At 34.7% G+C, this 27863-nt stretch overlaps 2 non-coding genes across 2 annotated transcripts; both read right to left on the minus strand.

The window, feature by feature from the left end:
- Nucleotides 1-7361: 7361 nt before the first annotated feature.
- On the minus strand, nt 7362-7435 carry TRNAN-GUU (transfer RNA asparagine (anticodon GUU)). Its single transcript has one exon. It is a non-coding gene; the product is annotated as a tRNA-Asn (tRNA).
- Nucleotides 7436-9234: 1799 nt separating this feature from the next.
- TRNAN-GUU (transfer RNA asparagine (anticodon GUU)) lies at nt 9235-9308 on the minus strand. Its single transcript has one exon. It is a non-coding gene; the product is annotated as a tRNA-Asn (tRNA).
- Nucleotides 9309-27863: the final 18555 nt, after the last annotated feature.

Genomic DNA, 27863 nt, shown 5'->3' on the forward strand with positions numbered 1-27863 from the left:
AGTTTATAAAGTCTCTAATCTGGACAGTTATTTTAGGATTTTTCGTTAATTAAAAGGAACACATTGCCATGTTCTTGTGATGAATCAACCCTTCTTGAGTTCTAAGCACTTCCATGAGCAGCAGAGTGGCGCAGCGGAAGCGTGCTGGGCCCATAACCCAGAGGTCGTTGGATCGAAACCATCCTCTGCTATGTGCTATTTTCATTTATCAAATCTAAAATTGGGATTGCTATTTTGACTTTTTTGGTCTTTGCTTATAGTAGAAAATCCATTATCATCTTAACTCATTTAAATCGTATTTTGACAGAAGTGCTGTAGCAAAAAAATCCACATAATGTCTTTACTTTACCCTATTACTTCTATGGTTATTGAGAAAAACAAACTACATTGACTCCAGAAGAGCAAATCAGGTGTTCAAACAAGTAATTTATCAAAATCATCTTTCCAGCTTACACTTTGGTGATGCAATAAGACAATGATTTTGTAAGAAAAATCTTCAAACTTCATAAAGTTTTTCTTAATTCCTTACCTTTGTACTGATAAGATAACACCTGGTTATAACATAACACAGGCTTTCACTTAAAAATGCTGCTAGGTTGCATTCTGCTGATTAGATATCACCAGGAACAACATTAACCTTCAGGTATTTTCTAATTGTTGAATAAATTGGCTTAAATCAAATTAAACTCACTTTAGAGATAATTGTTTCAGAGAAAGTCTTGAACCCTACCATAAAATAGGTAGTTAGACATGTTGACTTCTCTACCTAAAATTCCCCAAAATTTGACTAATAGAAGATTCTTGTCCCTGGGTGGGATTGAACAACCAACCTTCCGGTTAACAGCCGAACGCGCTAACCAATTGCGCCACAGAGACCCTATGTGAGACATAAACTAACAACAGCTAAGAAACATTGATCTGGAAAGTTTCCTTGCCAAAGTTTATAAAGTCTCTAATCTGGACAGTTATTTTAGGATTTTTCGCTAATTAAAAGGAACACATTGCCATGTTCTTGTGATGAATCAACCCTTCTTGAGTTCTAAGCACTTCCATGAGCAGCAGAGTGGCGCAGCAGAAGCGTGCTGGGCCCATAACCCAGAGGTCGTTGGATCGAAACCATCCTCTGCTATGAGCTATTTTCATTTATCAAATCTAAAATTGGGATTGCTATTTTGACTTTTTTGGTCTTTGCTTATAGTGGAAAATCCATTATCATCTTAACTCATTTAAATCGTATTTTGACAGAAGTGCTGTAGCAAAAAATCCACATAATGTCTTTACTTTACCCTATTACTTCTATGTTTATTGAGAAAAACAAACTACATTGACTCCAGAAGAGCAAATCAGGTGTTCTATCAAGTAATTTATCAAAATCATCTTTCCAGCTTACACTTTGGTGATGCAATAAGACAATGATTTTGTAAGAAAAATCTTCACACTTCAAAAAGTTTTTCTTAATTCCTTACCTTTGTACTGATAAGATAACACCTGGTTATAACATAACACAGGCTTCCACTTAAAAATGCTGCTAGGTTGCATTCTGCTGATTAGATATAACCAGGAACAACATTTACCTTCAGGTATTTTCTAAATGTTGAATAAATTGGCTTAAATCAAATTAAACTCACTTTAGAGATAATTGTTTCAGAGAAAGTCTTGAACCCTACCATAAAATAGGTAGTTTGACATGTTGACTTCTCTACCTAAAATTCCCCAAAATTTGACTAATAGAATATTCTCGTTCCTGGGTGGGATTGAACCACCAACATTCCAGTTAACAGCCAAACGCGCTAACCAATTGCGCCACAGAGACCCTATATGAGACATAAACAAACAACAGCTAAGAAACATTGATCTGGAAACTTTCCTTGCCAAAGTTTATAAAGTCTCTATTCTGGACAGTTATTTTAGGATTTTTCGTTAATTAAAAGGAACACATTGCCATGTTCTTGTGATGAATCAACCCTTCTTGAGTTCTAAACATTTCCATGAGCAGCAGAGTGGCGCAGCGGAAGCGTGCTGGGCCCATAACCCAGAGGTCGATGGATCGAAACCATCCTCTGCTATGTGCTATTTTCATTTATCAAATCTAAAATTGGGATTGCTATTTTGACTTTTTTGGTCTTTACTTATAGTAGAAAATCCATTATCATCTTAACTCATTTTAATCGTATTTTGACAGAAGTGCTGTAGCAAAAAATCCACATAATGTCTTTAATTTACCCTATTACTTCTATGGTTATTGAGAAAAACAAACTACATTGACTCCAGAAGAGCAAATCAGGTGATCTAACAAGTAATTTATCAAAATCATCTTTCCAGCTTACACTTTGGTGATGCAATAAGACAATGATTTTGTAAGAAAAATCTTCACACTTCAAAAAGTTTTTCTTAATTCCTTACCTTTGTACTGATAAGATAACACCTGGTTTTATCATAACACAGGCTTCCACTTAAAAATGCTGCTAGGTTGCATTCTGCTGATTAGATATCACCAGGAACAACATTAACCTTCAGGTATTTTCTAAATGTTGAATAAATTGGCTTAAATCAAATTAAACTCACTTTAGAGATAATTGTTTCAGAGAAAGTCTTGAACCCTACCATAAAATAGGTAGTTTGACATGTTGACTTCTCTACCTAAAAATCCCCAAAATTTGACTAATAGAAGATTTTCATCCCTGGGTGGGATTGAACCACCAATATTCCAATTAACAGCCGAACGTGCTAACCAATTGTGCCACAGAGACCCTATATGAGACATAAACAAACAACAGCTAAGAAACATTGATCTGGAAAGTTTCCTTGCCAAAGTTTATAAAGTCTCTAATCTGGACAGTTATTTTAGGATTTTTCGCTAATTAAAAGGAACACATTGCCATGTTCTTGTGATGAATCAACCCTTCTTGAGTTCTAAGCACTTCCATGAGCAGCAGAGTGGCGCAGCAGAAGCGTGCTGGGCCCATAACCCAGAGGTCGTTGGATCGAAACCATCCTCTGCTATGAGCTATTTTCATTTATCAAATCTAAAATTGGGATTGCTATTTTGACTTTTTTGGTCTTTGCTTATAGTGGAAAATCCATTATCATCTTAACTCATTTAAATCGTATTTTGACAGAAGTGCTGTAGCAAAAAATCCACATAATGTCTTTACTTTACCCTATTACTTCTATGTTTATTGAGAAAAACAAACTACATTGACTCCAGAAGAGCAAATCAGGTGTTCTATCAAGTAATTTATCAAAATCATCTTTCCAGCTTACACTTTGGTGATGCAATAAGACAATGATTTTGTAAGAAAAATCTTCACACTTCAAAAAGTTTTTCTTAATTCCTTACCTTTGTACTGATAAGATAACACCTGGTTATAACATAACACAGGCTTCCACTTAAAAATGCTGCTAGGTTGCATTCTGCTGATTAGATATAACCAGGAACAACATTTACCTTCAGGTATTTTCTAAATGTTGAATAAATTGGCTTAAATCAAATTAAACTCACTTTAGAGATAATTGTTTCAGAGAAAGTCTTGAACCCTACCATAAAATAGGTAGTTTGACATGTTGACTTCTCTACCTAAAATTCCCCAAAATTTGACTAATAGAATATTCTCGTCCCTGGGTGGGATTGAACCACCAACATTCCAGTTAACAGCCAAACGCGCTAACCAATTGCGCCACAGAGACCCTATATGAGACATAAACAAACAACAGCTAAGAAACATTGATCTGGAAACTTTCCTTGCCAAAGTTTATAAAGTCTCTATTCTGGACAGTTATTTTAGGATTTTTCGTTAATTAAAAGGAACACATTGCCATGTTCTTGTGATGAATCAACCCTTCTTGAGTTCTAAACATTTCCATGAGCAGCAGAGTGGCGCAGCGGAAGCGTGCTGGGCCCATAACCCAGAGGTCGATGGATCGAAACCATCCTCTGCTATGTGCTATTTTCATTTATCAAATCTAAAATTGGGATTGCTATTTTGACTTTTTTGGTCTTTACTTATAGTAGAAAATCCATTATCATCTTAACTCATTTTAATCGTATTTTGACAGAAGTGCTGTAGCAAAAAATCCACATAATGTCTTTAATTTACCCTATTACTTCTATGGTTATTGAGAAAAACAAACTACATTGACTCCAGAAGAGCAAATCAGGTGATCTAACAAGTAATTTATCAAAATCATCTTTCCAGCTTACACTTTGGTGATGCAATAAGACAATGATTTTGTAAGAAAAATCTTCACACTTCAAAAAGTTTTTCTTAATTCCTTACCTTTGTACTGATAAGATAACACCTGGTTTTATCATAACACAGGCTTCCACTTAAAAATGCTGCTAGGTTGCATTCTGCTGATTAGATATCACCAGGAACAACATTAACCTTCAGGTATTTTCTAAATGTTGAATAAATTGGCTTAAATCAAATTAAACTCACTTTAGAGATAATTGTTTCAGAGAAAGTCTTGAACCCTACCATAAAATAGGTAGTTTGACATGTTGACTTCTCTACCTAAAAATCCCCAAAATTTGACTAATAGAAGATTTTCATCCCTGGGTGGGATTGAACCACCAATATTCCAATTAACAGCCGAACGTGCTAACCAATTGTGCCACAGAGACCCTATATGAGACATAAACAAACAACAGCTAAGAAACATTGATCTGGAAAGTTTCCTTACCAAAGTTTATAAAGTCTCTAATCTGGACAGTTATTTTAGGATTTTTCATTAATTAAAAGGAACACATTGCCATGTTCTTGTGATGAATCAACCCTTCTTGAGTTCTAAGCACTTCCATGAGCAGCAGAGTGGCGCAGCGGAAGCGTGCTGGGCCCATAACCCAGAGGTCATTGGATCGAAACCATCCTCTGCTATGTGCTATTTTCATTTATCAAATCTAAAATTGGGATTGCTATTTTGACTTTTTTGGTCTTTGATTATAGTAGAAAATCCATTATCATCTTAACTCATTTAAAATGTATTTTGACAGAAGTGCTGTATCAAAAAATCCACATAATGTCTTTACTTTACCCTATTACTTCTTTGGTTATTGAGAAAAACAAACTACATTGACTCCAGAAGAGCAAATCAGGTGTTCAAACAAGTAATTTATCAAAATCATCTTTCCAGCTTACACTTTGGTGATGCAATAAGACAATGATTTTGTAAGAAAAATCTTCAAACTTCATAAAGTTTTTCTTAATTCCTTACCTTTGTACTGATAAGATAACACCTGGTTATAACATAACACAGGCTTTCACTTAAAAATGCTGCTAGGTTGCATTCTGCTGACTAGATATCACCAGGAACAACATTAACCTTCAGGTATTTTCTAATTGTTGAATAAATTGGCTTAAATCAAATTAAACTCACTTTAGAGATAATTGTTTCAGAGAAAGTCTTGAACCCTACCATAAAATAGGTAGTTTGACATGTTGACTTCTCTACCTAAAAATCCCCAAAATTTGACTAATAGAAGATTTTCATCCCTGGGTGGGATTGAACCACCAATATTCCAATTAACAGCCGAACGCACTAACCAATTGCGCCACAGAGACCCTATGTGAGATATAAACTAACAACAGCTAAGAAACATTGATCTGGAAAGTTTCCTTGCCAAAGTTTATAAAGTCTCTAATCTGGACAGTTATTTTAGGATTTTTCGCTAATTAAAAGGAACACATTGCCATGTTCTTGTGATGAATCAACCCTTCTTGAGTTCTAAGCACTTCCATGAGCAGCAGAGTGGCGCAGCGGAAGCGTGCTGGGCCCATAACCCAGAGGTCGTTGGATCGAAACCATCCTCTGCTATGTGCTATTTTCATTTATCAAATCTAAAATTGGGATTGCTATTTTGACTTTTTTGGTCTTTGCTTATAGTGGAAAATCCATTATCATCTTAACTCATTTAAATCGTATTTTGACAGAAGTGCTGTAGCAAAAAATCCACATAATGTCTTTACTTTACCCTATTACTTCTATGGTTATTGAGAAAAACAAACTACATTGACTCCAGAAGAGCAAATCAGGTGTTCTATCAAGTAATTTATCAAAATCATCTTTCCAGCTTACACTTTGGTGATGCAATAAGACAATGATTTTGTAAGAAAAATCTTCACACTTCAAAAAGTTTTTCTTAATTCCTTACCTTTGTACTGATAAGATAACACCTGGTTATAACATAACACAGGCTTCCACTTAAAAATGCTGCTAGGTTGCATTCTGCTGATTAGATATAACCAGGAACAACATTTACCTTCAGGTATTTTCTAAATGTTGAATAAATTGGCTTAAATCAAATTAAACTCACTTTAGAGATAATTGTTTCAGAGAAAGTCTTGAACCCTACCATAAAATAGGTAGTTTGACATGTTGACTTCTCTACCTAAAAATCCCCAAAATTTGACTAATAGAAGATTTTCATCCCTGGGTGGGATTGAACCACCAATATTCCAATTAACAGCCAAACGTGCTAACCAATTGTGCCACAGAGACCCTATATGAGACATAAACAAACAACAGCTAAGAAACATTGATCTGGAAAGTTTCCTTACCAAAGTTTATAAAGTCTCTAATCTGGACAGTTATTTTAGGATTTTTCATTAATTAAAAGGAACACATTGCCATGTTCTTGTGATGAATCAACCCTTCTTGAGTTCTAAGCACTTCCATGAGCAGCAGAGTGGCGCAGCGGAAGCGTGCTGGGCCCATAACCCAGAGGTCATTGGATCGAAACCATCCTCTGCTATGTGCTATTTTCATTTATCAAATCTAAAATTGGGATTGCTATTTTGACTTTTTTGGTCTTTGATTATAGTAGAAAATCCATTATCATCTTAACTCATTTAAATTGTATTTTGACAGAAGTGCTGTATCAAAAAATCCACATAATGTCTTTACTTTACCCTATTACTTCTTTGGTTATTGAGAAAAACAAACTACATTGACTCCAGAAGAGCAAATCAGGTGTTCAAACAAGTAATTTATCAAAATCATCTTTCCAGCTTACACTTTGGTGATGCAATAAGACAATGATTTTGTAAGAAAAATCTTCAAACTTCATAAAGTTTTTCTTAATTCCTTACCTTTGTACTGATAAGATAACACCTGGTTATAACATAACACAGGCTTTCACTTAAAAATGCTGCTAGGTTGCATTCTGCTGATTAGATATAACCAGGAACAACATTTACCTTCAGGTATTTTCTAAATGTTGAATAAATTGGCTTAAATCAAATTAAACTCACTTTAGAGATAATTGTTTCAGAGAAAGTCTTGAACCCTAACATAAAATAGGTAGTTTGACATGTTGACTTCTCTACCTAAAATTCCCCAAAATTTGACTAATAGAATATTCTCGTCCCTGGGTGGGATTGAACCACCAACCTTCCGGTTAACAGCCGAACGCGCTAACCAATTGCGCCACAGAGACCCTATGTGAGATATAAACTAACAACAGCTAAGAAACATTGATCTGGAAAGTTTCCTTGCCAAATTTATAAAGTCTCTAATCTGGACAGTTATTTTAGGATTTTTCGCTAATTAAAAGGAACACATTGCCATGTTCTTGTGATGAATCAACCCTTCTTGAGTTCTAAGCATTTCCATGAGCAGCAGAGTGGCGCAGCGGAAGCGTGCTGGGCCCATAACCCAGAGGTCGATGGATCGAAACCATCCTCTGCTATGTGCTATTTTCATTTATCAAATCTAAAATTGGGATTGCTATTTTGACTTTTTTGGTCTTTACTTATAGTAGAAAATCCATTATCATCTTAACTCATTTTAATCGTATTTTGACAGAAGTGCTGTAGCAAAAAATCCACATAATGTCTTTAATTTACCCTATTACTTCTATGGTTATTGAGAAAAACAAACTACATTGACTCCAGAAGAGCAAATCAGGTGATCTAACAAGTAATTTATCAAAATCATCTTTCCAGCTTACACTTTGGTGATGCAATAAGACAATGATTTTGTAAGAAAAATCTTCACACTTCAAAAAGTTTTTCTTAATTCCTTACCTTTGTACTGATAAGATAACACCTGGTTATAACATAACACAGGCTTCCACTTAAAAATGCTGCTAGGTTGCATTCTGCTGATTAGATATCACCAGGAACAACATTAACCTTCAGGTATTTTCTAAATGTTGAATAAACTGGCTTAAATCAAATTAAACTCACTTTAGAGATAATTGTTTCAGAGAAAGTCTTGAACCCTACCATAAAATAGGTAGTTTGACATGTTGACTTCTCTACCTAAAAATCCCCAAAATTTGACTAATAGAAGATTTTCATCCCTGGGTGGGATTGAACCACCAATATTCCAATTAACAGCCGAACGTGCTAACCAATTGTGCCACAGAGACCCTATATGAGACATAAACAAACAACAGCTAAGAAACATTGATCTGGAAAGTTTCCTTACCAAAGTTTATAAAGTCTCTAATCTGGACAGTTATTTTAGGATTTTTCATTAATTAAAAGGAACACATTGCCATGTTCTTGTGATGAATCAACCCTTCTTGAGTTCTAAGCACTTCCATGAGCAGCAGAGTGGCGCAGTGGAAGCGTGCTGGGCCCATAACCCAGAGGTCATTGGATCGAAACCATCCTCTGCTATGTGCTATTTTCATTTATCAAATCTAAAATTGGGATTGCTATTTTGACTTTTTTGGTCTTTGATTATAGTAGAAAATCCATTATCATCTTAACTCATTTAAATTGTATTTTGACAGAAGTGCTGTATCAAAAAATCCACATAATGTCTTTACTTTACCCTATTACTTCTTTGGTTATTGAGAAAAACAAACTACATTGACTCCAGAAGAGCAAATCAGGTGTTCAAACAAGTAATTTATCAAAATCATCTTTCCAGCTTACACTTTGGTGATGCAATAAGACAATGATTTTGTAAGAAAAATCTTCAAACTTCATAAAGTTTTTCTTAATTCCTTACCTTTGTACTGATAAGATAACACCTGGTTATAACATAACACAGGCTTTCACTTAAAAATGCTGCTAGGTTGCATTCTGCTGATTAGATATAACCAGGAAAAACATTTACCTTCAGGTATTTTCTAAATGTTGAATAAATTGGCTTAAATCAAATTAAACTCACTTTAGAGATAATTGTTTCAGAGAAAGTCTTGAACCCTAACATAAAATAGGTAGTTTGACATGTTGACTTCTCTACCTAAAATTCCCCAAAATTTGACTAAAAGAATATTCTCGTCCCTGGGTGGGATTGAACCACCAACCTTCCGGTTAACAGCCGAACGCGCTAACCAATTGCGCCACAGAGACCCTATGTGAGATATAAACTAACAACAGCTAAGAAACATTGATCTGGAAAGTTTCCTTGCCAAATTTATAAAGTCTCTAATCTGGACAGTTATTTTAGGATTTTTCGCTAATTAAAAGGAACACATTGCCATGTTCTTGTGATGAATCAACCCTTCTTGAGTTCTAAGCATTTCCATGAGCAGCAGAGTGGCGCAGCGGAAGCGTGCTGGGCCCATAACCCAGAGGTCGATGGATCGAAACCATCCTCTGCTATGTGCTATTTTCATTTATCAAATCTAAAATTGGGATTGCTATTTTGACTTTTTTGGTCTTTACTTATAGTAGAAAATCCATTATCATCTTAACTCATTTTAATCGTATTTTGACAGAAGTGCTGTAGCAAAAAATCCACATAATGTCTTTAATTTACCCTATTACTTCTATGGTTATTGAGAAAAACAAACTACATTGACTCCAGAAGAGCAAATCAGGTGATCTAACAAGTAATTTATCAAAATCATCTTTCCAGCTTACACTTTGGTGATGCAATAAGACAATGATTTTGTAAGAAAAATCTTCACACTTCAAAAAGTTTTTCTTAATTCCTTACCTTTGTACTGATAAGATAACACCTGGTTTTAACATAACACAGGCTTCCACTTAAAAATGCTGCTAGGTTGCATTCTGCTGATTAGATATCACCAGGAACAACATTAACCTTCAGGTATTTTCTAAATGTTGAATAAATTGGCTTAAATCAAATTAAACTCACTTTAGAGATAATTGTTTCAGAGAAAGTCTTGAACCCTACCATAAAATAGGTAGTTTGACATGTTGACTTCTCTACCTAAAAATCCCCAAAATTTGACTAATAGAAGATTTTCATCCCTGGGTGGGATTGAACCACCAATATTCCAATTAACAGCCGAACGTGCAAACCTATTGCACCACAGAAACCCTATATGAGACATAAACAAACAACAGCTAAGAAACATTGATCTGGAAAGTTTCCTTACCAAAGTTTATAAAGTCTCTAATCTGGACAGTTATTTTAGGATTTTTCATTAATTAAAAGGAACACATTGCCATGTTCTTGTGATGAATCAACCCTTCTTGAGTTCTAAGCACTTCCGTGAGCAGCAGAGTGGCGCAGCGGAAGCGTGCTGGGCCCATAACGCAGAGGTCATTGGATCGAAACCATCCTCTGCTATGTGCTATTTTCATTTATCAAATCTAAAATTGGGATTGCTATTTTGACTTTTTTGGTCTTTGCTTATAGTGGAAAATCCATTATCATCTTAACTCATTTAAATCGTATTTTGACAGAAGTGCTGTAGCAAAAAATGCACATAATGTCTTTACTTTACCCTATTACTTCTATGGTTATTGAGAAAAACAAACTACATTGACTCCAGAAGAGCAAATCAGGTGTTCTATCAAGTAATTTATCAAAATCATCTTTCCAGCTTACACTTTGGTGATGCAATAAGACAATGATTTTGTAAGAAAAATCTTCACACTTCAAAAAGTTTTTCTTAATTCCTTACCTTTGTACTGATAAGATAACACCTGGTTATAACATAACACAGGCTTCCACTTAAAAATGCTGCTAGGTTGCATTCTGCTGATTAGATATCACCAGGAACAACATTAACCTTCAGGTATTTTCTAAATGTTGAATAAACTGGCTTAAATCAAATTAAACTCACTTTGGAGATAATTGTTTCAGAGAAAGTCTTGAACCCTACCATAAAATAGGTAGTTTGACATGTTGACTTCTCTACCTAAAAATCCCCAAAATTTGACTAATAGTAGATTTTCTTCCCTGGGTGGGATTGAACCACCAATATTCCAATTAACAGCCGAACGTGCTAAACAATTGTGCCACAGAGACCCTATATGAGACATAAACAAACAACAGCTAAGAATCATTGATCTGGAAAGTTTCCTTACCAAAGTTTATAAAGTCTCTAATCTGGACAGTTATTTTAGGATTTTTCATTAATTAAAAGGAACACATTGCCATGTTCTTGTGATGAATCAACCCTTCTTGAGTTCTAAGCACTTCCATGAGCAGCAGAGTGGCGCAGTGGAAGCGTGCTGGGCCCATAACCCAGAGGTCATTGGATCGAAACCATCCTCTGCTATGTGCTATTTTCATTTATCAAATCTAAAATTGGGATTGCTATTTTGACTTTTTTGGTCTTTGATTATAGTAGAAAATCCATTATCATCTTAACTCATTTAAATTGTATTTTCACAGAAGTGCTGTATCAAAAAATCCACATAATGTCTTTACTTTACCCTATTACTTCTTTGGTTATTGAGAAAAACAAACTACATTGACTCCAGAAGAGCAAATCAGGTGTTCAAACAAGTAATTTATCAAAATCATCTTTCCAGCTTACACTTTGGTGATGCAATAAGACAATGATTTTGTAAGAAAAATCTTCAAACTTCATAAAGTTTTTCTTAATTCCTTACCTTTGTACTGATAAGATAACACCTGGTTATAACATAACACAGGCTTTCACTTAAAAATGCTGCTAGGTTGCATTCTGCTGATTAGATATCACCAGGAACAACATTAACCTTCAGGTATTTTCTAATTGTTGAATAAATTGGCTTAAATCAAATTAAACTCACTTTAGAGATAATTGTTTCAGAGAAAGTCTTGAACCCTACCATAAAATAGGTAGTTTGACATGTTGACTTCTCTACCTAAAAATCCCCAAAATTTGACTAATAGAAGATTTTCATCCCTGGGTGGGATTGAACCACCAATATTCCAATTAACAGCCAAACGTGCTAACCAATTGTGCCACAGAGACCCTATATGAGACATAAACAAACAACAGCTAAGAAACATTGATCTGGAAAGTTTCCTTAACAAAGTTTATAAAGTCTCTAATCTGGACAGTTATTTTAGGATTTTTCATTAATTAAAAGGAACACATTGCCATGTTCTTGTGATGAATCAACCCTTCTTGAGTTCTAAGCACTTCCATGAGCAGCAGAGTGGCGCAGCGGAAGCGTGCTGGGCCCATAACCCAGAGGTCATTGGATCGAAACGATCCTCTGCTATGTGCTATTTTCATTTATCAAATCTAAAATTGGGATTGCTATTTTGACTTTTTTGGTCTTTGATTATAGTAGAAAATCCATTATCATCTTAACTCATTTAAATTGTATTTTGACAGAAGTGCTGTATCAAAAAATCCACATAATGTCTTTACTTTACCCTATTACTTCTTTGGTTATTGAGAAAAACAAACTACATTGACTCCAGAAGAGCAAATCAGGTGTTCAAACAAGTAATTTATCAAAATCATCTTTCCAGCTTACACTTTGGTGATGCAATAAGACAATGATTTTGTAAGAAAAATCTTCAAACTTCATAAAGTTTTTCTTAATTCCTTACCTTTGTACTGATAAGATAACACCTGGTTATAACATAACACAGGCTTTCACTTAAAAATGCTGCTAGGTTGCATTCTGCTGATTAGATATAACCAGGAACAACATTTACCTTCAGGTATTTTCTAAATGTTGAATAAATTGGCTTAAATCAAATTAAACTCACTTTAGAGATAATGTTTCAGAGAAAGTCTTGAACCCTACCATAAAATAGGTAGTTTGACATGTTGACTTCTCTACCTAAAATTCCCCAAAATTTGACTAATAGAATATTCTCGTCCCTGGGTGGGATTGAACCACCAACATTCCAGTTAACAGCCGAACGCGCTAACCAATTGCGCCACAGAGACCCTATATGAGACATAAACAAACAACAGCTAAGAAACATTGATCTGGAAACTTTCCTTGCCAAAGTTTATAAAGTCTCTATTCTGGACAGTTATTTTAGGATTTTTCATTAATTAAAAGGAACACATTGCCATGTTCTTGTGATGAATCAACCCTTCTTGAGTTCTAAGCATTTCCATGAGCAGCAGAGTGGCGCAGCGGAAGCGTGCTGGGCCCATAACCCAGAGGTCGATGGATCGAAACCATCCTCTGCTATGTGCTATTTTCATTTATCAAATCTAAAATTGGGATTGCTATTTTGACTTTTTTGGTCTTTACTTATAGTAGAAAATCCATTATCATCTTAACTCATTTTAATCGTATTTTGACAGAAGTGCTGTAGCAAAAAATCCACATAATGTCTTTAATTTACCCTATTACTTCTATGGTTATTGAGAAAAACAAACTACATTGACTCCAGAAGAGCAAATCAGGTGATCTAACAAGTAATTTATCAAAATCATCTTTCCAGCTTACACTTTGGTGATGCAATAAGACAATGATTTTGTAAGAAAAATCTTCACACTTCAAAAAGTTTTTCTTAATTCCTTACCTTTGTACTGATAAGATAACACCTGGTTTTAACATAACACAGGCTTCCACTTAAAAATGCTGCTAGGTTGCATTCTGCTGATTAGATATCACCAGGAAAAACATTAACCTTCAGGTATTTTCTAAATGTTGAATAAATTGGCTTAAATCAAATTAAACTCACTTTAGAGATAATTGTTTCAGAGAAAGTCTTGAACCCTACCATAAAATAGGTAGTTTGACATGTTGACTTCTCTACCTAAAAATCCCCAAAATTTGACTAATAGAAGATTTTCATCCCTGGGTGGGATTGAACCACCAATATTCCAATTAACAGCCGAACGTGCAAACCTATTGCGCCACAGAAACCCTATATGAGACATAAACAAACAACAGCTAAGAAACATTGATCTGGAAAGTTTCCTTACCAAAGTTTATAAAGTCTCTAATCTGGACAGTTATTTTAGGATTTTTCATTAATTAAAAGGAACACATTGCCATGTTCTTGTGATGAATCAACCCTTCTTGAGTTCTAAGCACTTCCATGAGCAGCAGAGTGGCGCAGCAGAAGCGTGCTGGGCCCATAACCCAGAGGTCGATGGATCGAAACCATCCTCTGCTATGTGCTATTTTCATTTATCAAATCTAAAATTGGGATTGGTATTTTGACTTTTTTGGTCTTTGCTTATAGTAGAAAATCCATTATCATCTTAACTCATTTTAATCGTATTTTGACAGAAGTGCTGTAGCAAAAAATCCACATAATGTCTTTAATTTACCCTATTACTTCTATGGTTATTGAGAAAAACAAACTACATTGACTCCAGAAGAGCAAATCAGGTGATCTAACAAGTAATTTATCAAAATCATCTTTCCAGCTTACACTTTGGTGATGCAATAAGACAATGATTTTGTAAGAAAAATCTTCACACTTCAAAAAGTTTTTCTTAATTCCTTACCTTAGTACTGATAAGATAACACCTGGTTTTAACATAACACAGGCTTCCACTTAAAAATGCTGCTAGGTTGCATTCTGCTGATTAGATATCACCAGGAACAACATTAACCTTCAGGTATTTTCTAAATGTTGAATAAATTGGCTTAAATCAAATTAAACTCACTTTAGAGATAATTGTTTCAGAGAAAGTCTTGAACCCTACCATAAAATAGGTAGTTTGACATGTTGACTTCTCTACCTAAAAATCCCCAAAATTTGACTAATAGAAGATTTTCATCCCTGGGTGGGATTGAACCACCAATATTCCAATTAACAGACGAACGTGCAAACCAATTGTGCCACAGAGACCCTATATGAGACATAAACAAACAACAGCTAAGAAACATTGATCTGGAAAGTTTCCTTACCAAAGTTTATAAAGTCTCTAATCTGGACAGTTATTTTAGGATTTTTCACTAATTAAAAGGAACACATTGCCATGTTCTTGTGATGAATCAACCCTTCTTGAGTTCTAAGCACTTCCATGATCAGCAGAGTGGCGCAGCGGAAGCGTGCTGGGCCCATAACCCAGAGGTCGTTGGATTGAAACCATCCTCTGCTATGTGCTATTTTCATTTATCAAATCTAAAATTGTGATTGCTATTTTGACTTTTTTGGTCTTTGCTTATAGTAGAAAATCCATTATCATCTTAACTCATTTAAATCGTATTTTGACAGAAGTGCTGTAGCAAAAAATCCACATAATGTCTTTACTTTACCCTATTACTTCTATGGTTATTGAGAAAAACAAACTACATTGACTCCAGAAGAGCAAATCAGGTGATCTAACAAGTAATTTATCAAAATCATCTTTCCAGCTTACACTTTGGTGATGCAATAAGACAATGATTTTGTAAGAAAAATCTTCACACTTCAAAAAGTTTTTCTTAATTCCTTACCTTTGTACTGATAAGATAACACCTGGTTTTAACATAACACAGGCTTCCACTTAAAAATGCTGCTAGGTTGCATTCTGCTGATTAGATATCACCAGGAACAACATTAACCTTCAGGTATTTTCTAAATGTTGAATAAATTGGCTTAAATCAAATTAAACTCACTTTAGAGATAATTGTTTCAGAGAAAGTCTTGAACCCTACCATAAAATAGGTAGTTTGACATGTTGACTTCTCTACCTAAAAATCCCCAAAATTTGACTAATAGAAGATTTTCATCCCTGGGTGGGATTGAACCACCAATATTCCAATTAACAGCCGAACGTGCAAATCTATTGCGCCACAGAAACCCTATATGAGACATAAACAAACAACAGCTAAGAAACATTGATCTGGAAAGTTTCCTTACCAAAGTTTATAAAGTCTCTAATCTGGACAGTTATTTTAGGATTTTTCATTAATTAAAAGGAACACATTGCCATGTTCTTGTGATGAATCAACCCTTCTTGAGTTCTAAGCACTTCCATGAGCAGCAGAGTGGTGCAGCGGAAGCGTGCTGGGCCCATAACCCAGAGGTCGATGGATCGAAACCATCCTCTGCTATGTGCTATTTTCATTTATCAAATCTAAAATTGGGATTGGTATTTTGACTTTTTTGGTCTTTGCTTATAGTAGAAAATCCATTATCATCTTAACTCATTTTAATCGTATTTTGACAGAAGTGCTGTAGCAAAAAATCCACATAATGTCTTTAATTTACCCTATTACTTCTATGGTTATTGAGAAAAACAAACTACATTGACTCCAGAAGAGCAAATCAGGTGATCTAACAAGTAATTTATCAAAATCATCTTTCCAGCTTACACTTTGGTGATGCAATAAGACAATGATTTTGTAAGAAAAATCTTCACACTTCAAAAAGTTTTTCTTAATTCCTTACCTTTGTACTGATAAGATAACACCTGGTTTTAACATAACACAGGCTTCCACTTAAAAATGCTGCTAGGTTGCATTCTGCTGATTAGATATCACCAGGAACAACATTAACCTTCAGGTATTTTCTAAATGTTGAATAAATTGGCTTAAATCAAATTAAACTCACTTTAGAGATAATTGTTTCAGAGAAAGTCTTGAACCCTACCATAAAATAGGTAGTTTGACATGTTGACTTCTCTACCTAAAAATCCCCAAAATTTGACTAATAGAAGATTTTCATCCCTGGGTGGGATTGAACCACCAATATTCCAATTAACAGACGAACGTGCAAACCAATTGTGCCACAGCGACCCTATATGAGACATAAACAAACAACAAGCAAAAGAAACATTGATCTGGAAAGTTTCCTTACCAAAGTTTATAAAGTCTCTAATCTGGACAGTTATTTTAGGATTTTTCATTAATTAAAAGGAACACATTGCCATGTTCTTGTGATGAATCAACCCTTCTTGAGTTCTAAGCACTTCCATGAGCAGCAGAGTGGCGCAGCGGAAGCGTGCTGGGCCCATAACCCAGAGGTCATTGGATCGAAACGATCCTCTGCTATGTGCTATTTTCATTTATCAAATCTAAAATTGGGATTGCTATTTTGACTTTTTTGGTCTTTGATTATAGTAGAAAATCCATTATCATCTTAACTCATTTAAATTGTATTTTGACAGAAGTGCTGTATCAAAAAATCCACATAATGTCTTTACTTTACCCTATTACTTCTTTGGTTATTGAGAAAAACAAACTACATTGACTCCAGAAGAGCAAATCAGGTGTTCAAACAAGTAATTTATCAAAATCATCTTTCCAGCTTACACTTTGGTGATGCAATAAGACAATGATTTTGTAAGAAAAATCTTCAAACTTCATAAAGTTTTTCTTAATTCCTTACCTTTGTACTGATAAGATAACACCTGGTTATAACATAACACAGGCTTTCACTTAAAAATGCTGCTAGGTTGCATTCTGCTGATTAGATATAACCAGGAACAACATTTACCTTCAGGTATTTTCTAAATGTTGAATAAATTGGCTTAAATCAAATTAAACTCACTTTAGAGATAATGTTTCAGAGAAAGTCTTGAACCCTACCATAAAATAGGTAGTTTGACATGTTGACTTCTCTACCTAAAATTCCCCAAAATTTGACTAATAGAATATTCTCGTCCCTGGGTGGGATTGAACCACCAACATTCCAGTTAACAGCCGAACGCGCTAACCAATTGCGCCACAGAGACCCTATATGAGACATAAACAAACAACAGCTAAGAAACATTGATCTGGAAACTTTCCTTGCCAAAGTTTATAAAGTCTCTATTCTGGACAGTTATTTTAGGATTTTTCATTAATTAAAAGGAACACATTGCCATGTTCTTGTGATGAATCAACCCTTCTTGAGTTCTAAGCATTTCCATGAGCAGCAGAGTGGCGCAGCGGAAGCGTGCTGGGCCCATAACCCAGAGGTCGATGGATCGAAACCATCCTCTGCTATGTGCTATTTTCATTTATCAAATCTAAAATTGGGATTGCTATTTTGACTTTTTTGGTCTTTACTTATAGTAGAAAATCCATTATCATCTTAACTCATTTTAATCGTATTTTGACAGAAGTGCTGTAGCAAAAAATCCACATAATGTCTTTAATTTACCCTATTACTTCTATGGTTATTGAGAAAAACAAACTACATTGACTCCAGAAGAGCAAATCAGGTGATCTAACAAGTAATTTATCAAAATCATCTTTCCAGCTTACACTTTGGTGATGCAATAAGACAATGATTTTGTAAGAAAAATCTTCACACTTCAAAAAGTTTTTCTTAATTCCTTACCTTTGTACTGATAAGATAACACCTGGTTTTAACATAACACAGGCTTCCACTTAAAAATGCTGCTAGGTTGCATTCTGCTGATTAGATATCACCAGGAAAAACATTAACCTTCAGGTATTTTCTAAATGTTGAATAAATTGGCTTAAATCAAATTAAACTCACTTTAGAGATAATTGTTTCAGAGAAAGTCTTGAACCCTACCATAAAATAGGTAGTTTGACATGTTGACTTCTCTACCTAAAAATCCCCAAAATTTGACTAATAGAAGATTTTCATCCCTGGGTGGGATTGAACCACCAATATTCCAATTAACAGACGAACGTGCAAACCAATTGTGCCACAGAGACCCTATATGAGACATAAACAAACAACAGCTAAGAAACATTGATCTGGAAAGTTTCCTTACCAAAGTTTATAAAGTCTCTAATCTGGACAGTTATTTTAGGATTTTTCACTAATTAAAAGGAACACATTGCCATGTTCTTGTGATGAATCAACCCTTCTTGAGTTCTAAGCACTTCCATGATCAGCAGAGTGGCGCAGCGGAAGCGTGCTGGGCCCATAACCCAGAGGTCGTTGGATTGAAACCATCCTCTGCTATGTGCTATTTTCATTTATCAAATCTAAAATTGTGATTGCTATTTTGACTTTTTTGGTCTTTGCTTATAGTAGAAAATCCATTATCATCTTAACTCATTTAAATCGTATTTTGACAGAAGTGCTGTAGCAAAAAATCCACATAATGTCTTTACTTTACCCTATTACTTCTATGGTTATTGAGAAAAACAAACTACATTGACTCCAGAAGAGCAAATCAGGTGATCTAACAAGTAATTTATCAAAATCATCTTTCCAGCTTACACTTTGGTGATGCAATAAGACAATGATTTTGTAAGAAAAATCTTCACACTTCAAAAAGTTTTTCTTAATTCCTTACCTTTGTACTGATAAGATAACACCTGGTTTTAACATAACACAGGCTTCCACTTAAAAATGCTGCTAGGTTGCATTCTGCTGATTAGATATCACCAGGAACAACATTAACCTTCAGGTATTTTCTAAATGTTGAATAAATTGGCTTAAATCAAATTAAACTCACTTTAGAGATAATTGTTTCAGAGAAAGTCTTGAACCCTACCATAAAATAGGTAGTTTGACATGTTGACTTCTCTACCTAAAAATCCCCAAAATTTGACTAATAGAAGATTTTCATCCCTGGGTGGGATTGAACCACCAATATTCCAATTAACAGCCGAACGTGCAAATCTATTGCGCCACAGAAACCCTATATGAGACATAAACAAACAACAGCTAAGAAACATTGATCTGGAAAGTTTCCTTACCAAAGTTTATAAAGTCTCTAATCTGGACAGTTATTTTAGGATTTTTCATTAATTAAAAGGAACACATTGCCATGTTCTTGTGATGAATCAACCCTTCTTGAGTTCTAAGCACTTCCATGAGCAGCAGAGTGGTGCAGCGGAAGCGTGCTGGGCCCATAACCCAGAGGTCGATGGATCGAAACCATCCTCTGCTATGTGCTATTTTCATTTATCAAATCTAAAATTGGGATTGGTATTTTGACTTTTTTGGTCTTTGCTTATAGTAGAAAATCCATTATCATCTTAACTCATTTTAATCGTATTTTGACAGAAGTGCTGTAGCAAAAAATCCACATAATGTCTTTAATTTACCCTATTACTTCTATGGTTATTGAGAAAAACAAACTACATTGACTCCAGAAGAGCAAATCAGGTGATCTAACAAGTAATTTATCAAAATCATCTTTCCAGCTTACACTTTGGTGATGCAATAAGACAATGATTTTGTAAGAAAAATCTTCACACTTCAAAAAGTTTTTCTTAATTCCTTACCTTTGTACTGATAAGATAACACCTGGTTTTAACATAACACAGGCTTCCACTTAAAAATGCTGCTAGGTTGCATTCTGCTGATTAGATATCACCAGGAACAACATTAACCTTCAGGTATTTTCTAAATGTTGAATAAATTGGCTTAAATCAAATTAAACTCACTTTAGAGATAATTGTTTCAGAGAAAGTCTTGAACCCTACCATAAAATAGGTAGTTTGACATGTTGACTTCTCTACCTAAAAATCCCCAAAATTTGACTAATAGAAGATTTTCATCCCTGGGTGGGATTGAACCACCAATATTCCAATTAACAGACGAACGTGCAAACCAATTGTGCCACAGCGACCCTATATGAGACATAAACAAACAACAAGCAAAAGAAACATTGATCTGGAAAGTTTCCTTACCAAAGTTTATAAAGTCTCTAATCTGGACAGTTATTTTAGGATTTTTCATTAATTAAAAGGAACACATTGCCATGTTCTTGTGATGAATCAACCCTTCTTGAGTTCTAAGCACTTCCATGAGCAGCAGAGTGGCGCAGCGGAAGCGTGCTGGGCCCATAACCCAGAGGTCATTGGATCGAAACGATCCTCTGCTATGTGCTATTTTCATTTATCAAATCTAAAATTGGGATTGCTATTTTGACTTTTTTGGTCTTTGATTATAGTAGAAAATCCATTATCATCTTAACTCATTTAAATTGTATTTTGACAGAAGTGCTGTATCAAAAAATCCACATAATGTCTTTACTTTACCCTATTACTTCTTTGGTTATTGAGAAAAACAAACTACATTGACTCCAGAAGAGCAAATCAGGTGTTCAAACAAGTAATTTATCAAAATCATCTTTCCAGCTTACACTTTGGTGATGCAATAAGACAATGATTTTGTAAGAAAAATCTTCAAACTTCATAAAGTTTTTCTTAATTCCTTACCTTTGTACTGATAAGATAACACCTGGTTATAACATAACACAGGCTTTCACTTAAAAATGCTGCTAGGTTGCATTCTGCTGATTAGATATAACCAGGAACAACATTTACCTTCAGGTATTTTCTAAATGTTGAATAAATTGGCTTAAATCAAATTAAACTCACTTTAGAGATAATGTTTCAGAGAAAGTCTTGAACCCTACCATAAAATAGGTAGTTTGACATGTTGACTTCTCTACCTAAAATTCCCCAAAATTTGACTAATAGAATATTCTCGTCCCTGGGTGGGATTGAACCACCAACATTCCAGTTAACAGCCGAACGCGCTAACCAATTGCGCCACAGAGACCCTATATGAGACATAAACAAACAACAGCTAAGAAACATTGATCTGGAAACTTTCCTTGCCAAAGTTTATAAAGTCTCTATTCTGGACAGTTATTTTAGGATTTTTCATTAATTAAAAGGAACACATTGCCATGTTCTTGTGATGAATCAACCCTTCTTGAGTTCTAAGCATTTCCATGAGCAGCAGAGTGGCGCAGCGGAAGCGTGCTGGGCCCATAACCCAGAGGTCGATGGATCGAAACCATCCTCTGCTATGTGCTATTTTCATTTATCAAATCTAAAATTGGGATTGCTATTTTGACTTTTTTGGTCTTTACTTATAGTAGAAAATCCATTATCATCTTAACTCATTTTAATCGTATTTTGACAGAAGTGCTGTAGCAAAAAATCCACATAATGTCTTTAATTTACCCTATTACTTCTATGGTTATTGAGAAAAACAAACTACATTGACTCCAGAAGAGCAAATCAGGTGATCTAACAAGTAATTTATCAAAATCATCTTTCCAGCTTACACTTTGGTGATGCAATAAGACAATGATTTTGTAAGAAAAATCTTCACACTTCAAAAAGTTTTTCTTAATTCCTTACCTTTGTACTGATAAGATAACACCTGGTTTTAACATAACACAGGCTTCCACTTAAAAATGCTGCTAGGTTGCATTCTGCTGATTAGATATCACCAGGAAAAACATTAACCTTCAGGTATTTTCTAAATGTTGAATAAATTGGCTTAAATCAAATTAAACTCACTTTAGAGATAATTGTTTCAGAGAAAGTCTTGAACCCTACCATAAAATAGGTAGTTTGACATGTTGACTTCTCTACCTAAAAATCCCCAAAATTTGACTAATAGAAGATTTTCATCCCTGGGTGGGATTGAACCACCAATATTCCAATTAACAGACGAACGTGCAAACCAATTGTGCCACAGAGACCCTATATGAGACATAAACAAACAACAGCTAAGAAACATTGATCTGGAAAGTTTCCTTACCAAAGTTTATAAAGTCTCTAATCTGGACAGTTATTTTAGGATTTTTCACTAATTAAAAGGAACACATTGCCATGTTCTTGTGATGAATCAACCCTTCTTGAGTTCTAAGCACTTCCATGATCAGCAGAGTGGCGCAGCGGAAGCGTGCTGGGCCCATAACCCAGAGGTCGTTGGATTGAAACCATCCTCTGCTATGTGCTATTTTCATTTATCAAATCTAAAATTGTGATTGCTATTTTGACTTTTTTGGTCTTTGCTTATAGTAGAAAATCCATTATCATCTTAACTCATTTAAATCGTATTTTGACAGAAGTGCTGTAGCAAAAAATCCACATAATGTCTTTACTTTACCCTATTACTTCTATGGTTATTGAGAAAAACAAACTACATTGACTCCAGAAGAGCAAATCAGGTGATCTAACAAGTAATTTATCAAAATCATCTTTCCAGCTTACACTTTGGTGATGCAATAAGACAATGATTTTGTAAGAAAAATCTTCACACTTCAAAAAGTTTTTCTTAATTCCTTACCTTTGTACTGATAAGATAACACCTGGTTTTAACATAACACAGGCTTCCACTTAAAAATGCTGCTAGGTTGCATTCTGCTGATTAGATATCACCAGGAACAACATTAACCTTCAGGTATTTTCTAAATGTTGAATAAATTGGCTTAAATCAAATTAAACTCACTTTAGAGATAATTGTTTCAGAGAAAGTCTTGAACCCTACCATAAAATAGGTAGTTTGACATGTTGACTTCTCTACCTAAAAATCCCCAAAATTTGACTAATAGAAGATTTTCATCCCTGGGTGGGATTGAACCACCAATATTCCAATTAACAGCCGAACGTGCAAACCTATTGCGCCACAGAAACCCTATATGAGACATAAACAAACAACAGCTAAGAAACATTGATCTGGAAAGTTTCCTTACCAAAGTTTATAAAGTCTCTAATCTGGACAGTTATTTTAGGATTTTTCATTAATTAAAAGGAACACATTGCCATGTTCTTGTGATGAATCAACCCTTCTTGAGTTCTAAGCACTTCCATGAGCAGCAGAGTGGTGCAGCGGAAGCGTGCTGGGCCCATAACCCAGAGGTCGATGGATCGAAACCATCCTCTGCTATGTGCTATTTTCATTTATCAAATCTAAAATTGGGATTGGTATTTTGACTTTTTTGGTCTTTGATTATAGTAGAAAATCCATTATCATCTTAACTCATTTTAATCGTATTTTGACAGAAGTGCTGTAGCAAAAAATCCACATAATGTCTTTAATTTACCCTATTACTTCTATGGTTATTGAGAAAAACAAACTACATTGACTCCAGAAGAGCAAATCAGGTGATCTAACAAGTAATTTATCAAAATCATCTTTCCAGCTTACACTTTGGTGATGCAATAAGACAATGATTTTGTAAGAAAAATCTTCACACTTCAAAAAGTTTTTCTTAATTCCTTACCTTTGTACTGATAAGATAACACCTGGTTTTAACATAACACAGGCTTCCACTTAAAAATGCTGCTAGGTTGCATTCTGCTGATTAGATATCACCAGGAACAACATTAACCTTCAGGTATTTTCTAAATGTTGAATAAATTGGCTTAAATCAAATTAAACTCACTTTAGAGATAATTGTTTCAGAGAAAGTCTTGAACCCTACCATAAAATAGGTAGTTTGACATGTTGACTTCTCTACCTAAAAATCCCCAAAATTTGACTAATAGAAGATTTTCATCCCTGGGTGGGATTGAACCACCAATATTCCAATTAACAGACGAACGTGCAAACCAATTGTGCCACAGCGACCCTATATGAGACATAAACAAACAACAGCTAAGAAACATTGATCTGGAAAGTTTCCTTACCAAAGTTTATAAAGTCTCTAATCTGGACAGTTATTTTAGGATTTTTCACTAATTAAAAGGAACACATTGCCATGTTCTTGTGATGAATAAACCTTTCTTGAGTTCTAAGCACTTCCATGATCAGCAGAGTGGCGCAGCGGAAGCGTGCTGGGCCCATAACCCAGAGGTCGTTGGATCGAAACCATCCTCTGCTATGTGCTATTTTCATTTATCAAATCTAAAATTGGGATTGCTATTTTGACTTTTTTGGTCTTTGCTTATAGTAGAAAATCCATTATCATCTTAACTCATTTAAATCGTATTTTGACAGAAGTGCTGTAGCAAAAAATCCACATAATGTCTTTACTTTACCCTATTACTTCTATGGTTATTGAGAAAAACAAACTACATTGACTCCAGAAGAGCAAATCAGGTGTTCAAACAAGTAATTTATCAAAATCATCTTTCCAGCTTACACTTTGGTGATGCAATAAGACAATGATTTTGTAAGAAAAATCTTCAAACTTCATAAAGTTTTTCTTAATTCCTTACCTTTGTACTGATAAGATAACACCTGGTTATAACATAACACAGGCTTTCACTTAAAAATGCTGCTAGGTTGCATTCTGCTGATTAGATAACACCAGGAACAACATTAACCTTCAGGTATTTTCTAATTGTTGAATAAATTGGCTTAAATCAAATTAAACTCACTTTAGAGATAATTGTTTCAGAGAAAGTCTTGAACCCTACCATAAAATAGGTAGTTTGACATGTTGACTTCTCTACCTAAAAATCCCCAAAATTTGACTAATAGAAGATTTTCATCCCTGGGTGGGATTGAACCACCAATATTCCAATTAACAGCCGAACGTGCAAACCTATTGCACCACAGAAACCCTATATGAGACATAAACAAACAACAGCTAAGAAACATTGATCTGGAAAGTTTCCTTACCAAAGTTTATAAAGTCTCTAATCTGGACAGTTATTTTAGGATTTTTCATTAATTAAAAGGAACACATTGCCATGTTCTTGTGATGAATCAACCCTTCTTGAGTTCTAAGCACTTCCATGAGCAGCAGAGTGGCGCAGCGGAAGCGTGCTGGGCCCATAACCCAGAGGTCGTTGGATCGAAACCATCCTCTGCTATGTGCTATTTTCATTTATCAAATCTAAAATTGGGATTGCTATTTTGACTTTTTTGGTCTTTGCTTATAGTGGAAAATCCATTATCATCTTAACTCATTTAAATCGTATTTTGACAGAAGTGCTGTAGCAAAAAATGCACATAATGTCTTTACTTTACCCTATTACTTCTATGGTTATTGAGAAAAACAAACTACATTGACTCCAGAAGAGCAAATCAGGTGTTCTATCAAGTAATTTATCAAAATCATCTTTCCAGCTTACACTTTGGTGATGCAATAAGACAATGATTTTGTAAGAAAAATCTTCACACTTCAAAAAGTTTTTCTTAATTCCTTACCTTTGTACTGATAAGATAACACCTGGTTATAACATAACACAGGCTTCCACTTAAAAATGCTGCTAGGTTGCATTCTGCTGATTAGATATCACCAGGAACAACATTAACCTTCAGGTATTTTCTAAATGTTGAATAAATTGGCTTAAATCAAATTAAACTCACTTTAGAGATAATTGTTTCAGAGAAAGTCTTGAACCCTACCATAAAATAGGTAGTTTGACATGTTGACTTCTCTACCTAAAAATCCCCAAAATTTGACTAATAGAAGATTTTCATCCCTGGGTGGGATTGAACCACCAATATTCCAATTAACAGCCGAACGTGCTAACCAATTGTGCCACAGAGACCCTATATGAGACATAAACAAACAACAGCTAAGAAACATTGATCTGGAAAGTTTCCTTACCAAAGTTTATAAAGTCTCTAATCTGGACAGTTATTTTAGGATTTTTCATTAATTAAAAGGAACACATTGCCATGTTCTTGTGATGAATCAACCCTTCTTGAGTTCTAAGCACTTCCATGAGCAGCAGAGTGGCGCAGCGGAAGCGTGCTGGGCCCATAACCCAGAGGTCATTGGATCGAAACCATCCTCTGCTATGTGCTATTTTCATTTATCAAATCTAAAATTGGGATTGCTATTTTGACTTTTTTGGTCTTTGATTATAGTAGAAAATCCATTATCATCTTAACTCATTTAAATTGTATTTTCACAGAAGTGCTGTATCAAAAAATCCACATAATGTCTTTACTTTACCCTATTACTTCTTTGGTTATTGAGAAAAACAAACTACATTGACTCCAGAAGAGCAAATCAGGTGTTCAAACAAGTAATTTATCAAAATCATCTTTCCAGCTTACACTTTGGTGATGCAATAAGACAATGATTTTGTAAGAAAAATCTTCAAACTTCATAAAGTTTTTCTTAATTCCTTACCTTTGTACTGATAAGATAACACCTGGTTATAACATAACACAGGCTTTCACTTAAAAATGCTGCTAGGTTGCATTCTGCTGATTAGATATCACCAGGAACAACATTAACCTTCAGGTATTTTCTAATTGTTGAATAAATTGGCTTAAATCAAATTAAACTCACTTTAGAGATAATTGTTTCAGAGAAAGTCTTGAACCCTACCATAAAATAGGTAGTTTGACATGTTGACTTCTCTACCTAAAAATCCCCAAAATTTGACTAATAGAAGATTTTCATCCCTGGGTGGGATTGAACCACCAATATTCCAATTAACAGCCGAACGCACTAACCAATTGAGCCACAGAGACCCTATATGAGACGTAAACAAACAACAGCTAAGAAACATTGATCTGGAAAGTTTCCTTACCAAAGTTTATAAAGTCTCTAATCTGGACAGTTATTTTAGGATTTTTCATTAATTAAAAGGAACACATTGCCATGTTCTTGTGATGAATCAATCCTTCTTGAGTTCTAAGCACTTCCATGAGCAGCAGAGTGGCGCAGCAGAAGCGTGCTGGGCCCATAACCCAGAGGTCATTGGATCGAAACCATCCTCTGCTATGTGCTATTTTCATTTATCAAATCTAAAATTGGGATTGCTATTTTGACTTTTTTGGTCTTTGATTATAGTAGAAAATCCATTATCATCTTAACTCATTTAAATCGTATTTTGACAGAAGTGCTGTAGCAAAAAATCCACATAATGTCTTTACTTTACCCTATTACTTCTATGGTTATTGAGAAAAACAAACTACATTGACTCCAGAAGAGCAAATCAGGTGTTCTATCAAGTAATTTATCAAAATCATCTTTCCAGCTTACACTTTGGTGATGCAATAAGACAATGATTTTGTAAGAAAAATCTTCACACTTCAAAAAGTTTTTCTTAATTCCTTACCTTTGTACTGATAAGATAACACCTGGTTATAACATAACACAGGCTTCCACTTAAAAATGCTGCTAGGTTGCATTCTGCTGATTAGATATAACCAGGAACAACATTTACCTTCAGGTATTTTCTAAATGTTGAATAAATTGGCTTAAATCAAATTAAACTCAC

Source organism: Taudactylus pleione, unplaced genomic scaffold (assembly GCF_031769625.1).
Source record: "Taudactylus pleione unplaced genomic scaffold, aTauple2 ptg000134l, whole genome shotgun sequence".
Taxonomy (NCBI): Eukaryota; Metazoa; Chordata; class Amphibia; order Anura; family Myobatrachidae; genus Taudactylus; species Taudactylus pleione.